Below are 7,146 nucleotides of genomic sequence, written 5' to 3' on the forward strand. Positions count from 1 at the left end.
TTATTTATATTGTTACTGCCTATATATCTACTGTACGTATGAAACTGCTTTATGTTGTTGAAACTCATTCTATAATGCATTTCAATTTGTCAAGTTAAAACTGATTACTGTTGGTGAAAATGCTGGTTAAATTGACGGCACACATTTTCAATGTGTGAAATTCAATGTGTGAAATATGACTAACTTCAGAGGTTCTCATTTCGGTTCGCATATTGGCAATAATTACATAGCAAAATATGATCTGGGTTTTTTTGCTCCTAATTTTCAAATTGTTCGATTAGTAATGTTATTTTTTACACAGTCATGTTATAAAGCACATGACTGTTGACTACTGTGCTGTATATCATTCCTCTGACCAGTGTCATCATACATACTTCCTCTTCCTCCATCCCAAATGGTACCCTATTCCCTATATAGTGCAACTACTTTTGACAAGAGCCCTAAGGGGAATAGGGTGCCATTTTGGACACATCACTGTTGTGAACCTCATTACTCCCAAACCCTACACTCTCACATGACTTTAACTGTCATTAGTCTGGTGAAAAGGCCAACAAGGGGGCTCCCCAAAGGCCATTTCATATCAATAGGAGAATAATAAAAAGAACAAAATGTTCAGCATTTCTTCTTTCAGTTCCCTTACATGTCCCTCTCTACATTACAGGTCAGGTTTCAGTAAGATGTGAGGGAAACACAGCCAGACACACTGTATAACAAGGCATCAAATCAAACCTGCTGTGGAGACATCTACTATATCAAAGGAGTGTTTGTGGAACAGAAACTATGATGACCAAGTCATTCAACAACAGGCCTTTAGTTTCAATTCCCTCTCAACTACAAGGCAATGCACACTTCTCTTTACTGTGACAAGTCCCATTTGAAACAATATCTAGGTCCTAAATGGCACTCTATTCACTCGACAGTGCACTACTTTTTACCAGGGCCCATGTTCAACAAGTGCTGTTCCAACTGGTTGAATGAACACATTCACAGGCATTATTCTTTCCTGTGTACAATGTGTCAAAACAATAAACAATTATCATCAAACTCAGTAAACACATTACATTACATTCACTTTGCATTCACAGTGTTATCGCAGAATTGGACCGACAAGTAAAATATCCAACTAGACATGAATGTATTGTCAGTGTGTGTTGACTAGCAGCACGTACTGTGCTGTGCCTCATTGGATCTGACTTGCCAATGTGCTTAGTGATATGGCCACACCTCTACGGACGTACATTATCATAATCTACAAGTGACTAACAATACCTGTCAAATCAACGTGTTCCGTCCCTCTGTATTTAATCCAACAAAAATGTTTTAATCTAAGCAACATTTTGGTACCATGAAACTGAGGTTGCATCCCAAATGGCGTCCTATTCCTTATATAGTGACCAGCTCTGTCAAATGCAGTGCACTATATAGGGGAAAGGGTGCCAATCAGGATGCACTGTGTCAAACATACTGTAAGTACATGGAGCTGTTAAAATGACTCGGTCCATCCATGACACAGCTCAGATGGTACCTGCCCCCTCAAGCCATCTGAACAGCACAGAGTGGACATCTGTGAGCCCTCGCACTGCCAAGAAAAAGTCTGATGTAAAATTATCATCAATATTCTGAGGTGGAGAAAAGACTGAAGGGTCGTTTGCACGTGGTCTGAGAAGGGCTTTCATATCAAAACACATGAGCATTTTGTTCTTGTCACAGTTGAAAATATCAAGTGAATACTGGCCCCCGCTTCCTGTGTTTTCTCATTACCACGCTGAAATAACAGTTGGCTTTTGTCAACATCTGACACCTCGAGACAGAACATTGGCAGATACAATAGCTTCATAAAACCTGAAATGTACTCAGAAATCCAATCACAGCCATCTAGCAGCATGTCTGCAAAAAGGTTCCATAGGAAACTTGGCAACTCAAACACTAGAGTCAACAAGACAGTCAAATATGCCCTTTCACCAAAATCACAACATCCCTACAGCCAATGCTGATTGATATTTCATTGAGCTGTCCACTCTTGGATTTAGAGTCAAATCTGAAAAAATATTTTAAAATTACAAGGAATCAATGTTGACATCCTGTTTTTGTATCTTAAGATACTTTTTATTGTGTAGGGGGAATGGGGGGATATCACTTACCACTAGCTGGATCTGCTGGTCGTATGGTTGTCTGTGAGACGTAACGCTCGTAGGCGATCAGCCAGGATGACCGTGGTGGGTTTATAACTCTGCAGATTTTTTCTTCTGTGCTGTTGTCCTGTCTTTGCTCTTTGGCTATTTGACTAGAGAAGCTGACTGTAGAACAAGAGATCCACAGATATTATGATGCTGATGAGAATGGACCATCCCTGTAACCAACAGGTGAACAATCTAGATAAGGGATAATACAGATATACTGATAGTGTGTATTGTAAAGCCACACAGACACACACACACACATACACACACACACACACACACACACATACGCACACACACACACACACATACACACACACACATACGCACACACACACACACACACACACACACACACACATACGCACACACACACACATACACACACACACACACATACACACACACACACACATACGCACACACACACACACACACACACACTCACCACATGAGGTGGGTGGCACCTTAATTGGGGAGGAAAGGCTTGTGGTAATGACTGGAGCAGAATTAGTGGAATGGTATCAAATACATCAAACACATAGTTTCCAGGTATTTAATGCCATTCCTCCCCTCAGTAGCCTCTACTGACATACATAGACATATAAACCTTATGTAAATGCATTTAAACAACCACTTTTTAAGTCAGCTGCTTAACACCATGTCTATCTATCTGTGGAAATAATAGCAGAGATGATACTGTTGCAGGCAGCTAACTCATTGTTACTTCAGTCACGTCTGGTGGTGAGATCATACATGTGGGCATTGGTCTATTTATAGTCTGGCTGTGGTACTGCTTGGAGACAGAATCAATGCGCATGGCATTTTATCTGTCTATCAGCGTAAAACAATAAGGGGGACAATATCGGGTAGTTTATGCTCCTGCAGATTAATGTGAAGTATGTGCAATATGAATTCAGTTAGGTTATTATTAAGTAAAACATTTTGGTATCATGTAATAAACAGCCTCTTACATAAGAAAGCAAGTGGCAAGATACAGGTGGGCTGTGAATGAAAACATGGAAGTCACTTTTGAACTGTGATAAAATACAATTAAGTTCAGACCAAGCTAGAGTTGACAGAAATAGGCTAAATAACAGTAATACATTCCGATTCAAATTAGTAAATTCTCTACTAAAAACATAATGTTTGCTACTGTACCGACCTGGTGCACTATTGTATCTCATTGCAAAGATTTGACACTAGCTATCTTACCTTCTGTACAACAAAACCACGTTGAGTTGAGAAGAAACTCGGTTGGATGAATTTGGCAACGGTAAAGTGAATTTAGTACCCTGCTCGAAGGCAGATAGAGGGCTTCGGGTCAGGCGAGCGCCGTGTTTTAAAATCGAAGCGAATAGAAATGCTCAGTGTCTAAAAGCGGTATGACGAATGGGCTAAAAATAACTACGAGGAGAGAGCAGGAGCGGTACAATCAAAATTATAGCCTATGCGGTATTGAGGGATTGTAGACATAGCAACGGTGTTTATAAATACATGTGGATATAAAGTGATGTTATATTTCAACCTCTACACGATTGCACTGGATAAAGAAGAACTAGTCTTAAAAATCATGCCTTGTTACAGGTGCCAGTGAATATCTTGATAACAGATTACCCTACATACATTTAAATAATACTAGACTACCTTGTGATTGTGTTTTTACTTTGTACTGTTATTACAATAGATTGCATGTCACAAAGGAATGTTATTAATGAGTGATAGGGTTTATATTGAAGTTTGTCTTTGTGAGAAAGTGCAGTGAGTATGCTGCAGAGCAGGCTGCTTATGTTCTGTTGGTTTGGGCTGTCTGAGGTGTCTGGGGTCCACTGTGGTGGGCGGGAAGCTGTGGTCTGTGTATGTGTATGGGTGGCGGGGGTGGTTGTCCTCAGGGCCACTGAAGAGAACTTTCTCCCCTGGGTGTCTTGTGGCAACCTGGTCTCAGAGCATATCGTATTATTCTATAGGATGATATGTTACGTTTCGTATGGTATGAATTCATTTGTGGCTGTCCATCACTCATTTCGTATGATATGGTACCAATTACAATTAGTATTATATGTTACGAATTTGCAAAATGTACAATGTGTTATAGATTTGTAAATGCATGATATGTTACGAATTCTAGCTAGGTGGCTAACGTTACCGAGCTCGCTAACATTAGCTAGTCTAGCGGTTGGGATTAGGGTTAGGGTTAAGTTTAGGAGTTAGGTTAAAGGGTTAATGTTATGGTTAGGGTTAGGGGAAGGGTTAGCTAAAAGGTTTGAGGTAAGGGTTAGCTAACGTGCTCCACAAGCACTTCGTATTATTCTGTATGAAAATCCAAGGCTAGCTTTTTTCAAACAGAAGTTTGCATCCTGTGGCTCTAACTCCAAAAAGTTTTGGGACACTGTAAAGTCCATGGAGAATAAGAGCACCTCCTCCCAGCTGCCCACTGCACTGAGGCTAGGTAACAATGTTCCCAACGATTAATCCACGATAATCGAGAATTTCAAAAGCATTTGGCCATACTTTCCTCCTGGCTACCCCTACCTCTGCCAAAAGCTCCACACCCCCCGCAGCAACTTGCCCAAGCCACCCCAGCTTTTCCTTCACCCAAATCCATATAGCAGTTCTTCTGAAAGAGCTGCAAAACCTGGACCTGAACAAATCAGCTGGGCGAGACAATCTGGACCCTCTCTTTCTAAAATGATCTGCCTCCATTGTTGAAACCCCTATTACCAGTCTGTTCAACCTCTCTTTCGTATCGTCCGAGATCCCTAAAGATTGGAAAGCTGCCGCGGTCATCCCCCTCTTCAAAGGGGGTGACACTCTAGACCCAAATTGTTACAGACCTATATCCATCCTGCCCTGCCTTTCTAAAGTCTTCGAAAGCCAAGTTAACAAACAGATCACTGGCCATTTCGTATCCCACCGTACCTTCTCTGAAATCCGGTTTCCGAGCTAGTCATGGGTGCACCTCAGCCGCGCTCAAGGTACTAAACGATATCATAACCGCCAAGAGACAGTACTGTGCAGCCGTCTTCATCGACCTGGCCAAGGATTTTGACTCTGTCAATCACCGTATTCTTATCGGCAGACTCAGCAGCCTTGGTTTCTCAAATGACTGCCACGCCTGGTTCACCAACTACTTCTCAGATAGAGTTCAGTGTGTCAAATCTGAGGGCCTGTTGTCCGGACCTCTGGCAGTCTCTATGGGGGTACCACAGGGTTAAATTCTCGGGCCGACTCTTTTCTCTGTATATATCAATGATGTCGTTCTTGCTGCGGGTGATTCCCTGATGCACCTCTACGCAGACGACACCATTCTGTATACTTCTGGCACGTCTTTGGACACTGTGTTAACAAACCTCCAAACAAGATTCAATGCCATACATCACTCCTTCCGTGGCCTCCAACTGCTCTTAAACGCTAGTAAAACTAAATGCATGCTTTTCAACAGTTCGCTGCCCGCACCCGTTCGCCCGACTAGCATCACTACTCTGGATGGTTCTGACAATGTGTGGACAACTACAAATACTTAGCTATCTGTCTAGACTGTAAACTCTCCTTCCAGACTCATATTAAACATCTCCAATCCAAAATTAAATCTAGAATCAGCTTCCTAATTCACAGCAAAGCCTCCTTCACTCACGCCGCCAAACATACCCTCATAAAACTGACTATCCTACCGATCCTTGACTTCAGCGATGTCATTTACAAAATAGCCCCTAACACTCTACTCAGCAAACTGGATGCAGTCTATCACAGTGCCATCCGTTTTGTCATCAAAGCCCCATATACCACCACCACTGTGACCTGTGTGCTCTCGTCGACTGGCCCTCGCTACATATTCGTGGCCAGACCCACTGGCTCTAGGTCATCTATAAGTCGATGCTAGGTAAAGCTCCGCCTTTTCTCAGCTCACTGGTCACGATAACAACACCTGCCCGTAGCACGCGCTCCAGCAGGTATATCTCACTGGTCATCCCCAAAGCCAACACCTCATTTGGCCACCTTTCCTTCCAGTTCTCTGCTGCCAATGACTGGAACGAATTGCAAAAATCACTGAAGTTGGAGACTTATATCTCCCTCACTATCTTTAAACATCAGCTATCTGAGCAGCTAACCGATCGCTGCTGCTGCACATAGCCCATCTGTAAATAGCCCATCCAATCTACCTACCTCATCCCCATATTGGTTTTATTTACTTTTCTGCAATTTTGCACACCAGTATTTCTACTTGCACATTATCATCTGCACATCTATCACTCCAGTGTTAATATGCTAAATTGTAATTACTTTGCTGCTCTATGGCCTATTTATTGCCTTATCTCCTCACGCCATTTGCACACACTGTATATAGACTTTCTTTTTTTCTATTGTGTTATTGACTGTATGTTTGTTTATTCCATGTGTAACTCTGTGTTGTTGTTTGTGTCGCACTGCCTTGCTTTATCTTGGCCAGGTCGCAGTTGTAAATGAGAACTTGTTCTCAACTAGCCTACCTGGTTAAATAAAGGTGTTCTCAACTAGCCTACCTGGTTAAATAAAGGTGTTCTCAACTAGCCTACCTGGTTAAATAAAGGTGTTCTCAACTAGCCTACCTGGTTAAATAAAGGTGTTCTCAACTAGCCTACCTGGTTAAATAAAGGTGAAATAAAAAAATATATAAAAAAACCACTCCATTTAGTATGATATGTTATGTTTAGTATGGTTACATAAGACAGATGGTTACTTAAGACAAAAAATGGATGGAGGGTGGTTGGGTGGGAATTTAACGTGAACGTCTATAAGTAGTTGCAAAGTAGCTCAAACGTAGGAAGTAGTTGAAAAGTTGCTACTTAGGTAAAATGCTAAAGTTGTCTGTGATGAGATTCGAACTTGCAACCTTTCGGTTGCTAGACATTTGTGTTAAAAGCCCATCCAACCACCATCCTTTAGTTTTTTATGTCTTATGTTACCATACCAAACAAAGTATACTATA

The 7,146-nt window shown here is 41.6% G+C and overlaps 1 protein-coding gene across 1 annotated transcript in view; it reads right to left on the bottom strand.

Moving 5' to 3' along the window:
- The window catches only part of hdac9b (histone deacetylase 9b), a 118,370-nt gene extending 116,207 nt beyond the window's left edge, over positions 1-2,163 (bottom strand). The window contains exon 1 of the mRNA XM_031811877.1: positions 2,142-2,163. The gene's annotated coding sequence lies outside the window, so the exon portion shown is untranslated. The remainder of the gene's footprint in view (positions 1-2,141) is intronic.
- Positions 2,164-7,146: the final 4,983 nt, after the last annotated feature.

Source organism: Oncorhynchus kisutch, unplaced genomic scaffold (assembly GCF_002021735.2).
Source record: "Oncorhynchus kisutch isolate 150728-3 unplaced genomic scaffold, Okis_V2 Okis02a-Okis13b_hom, whole genome shotgun sequence".
Taxonomy (NCBI): Eukaryota; Metazoa; Chordata; class Actinopteri; order Salmoniformes; family Salmonidae; genus Oncorhynchus; species Oncorhynchus kisutch.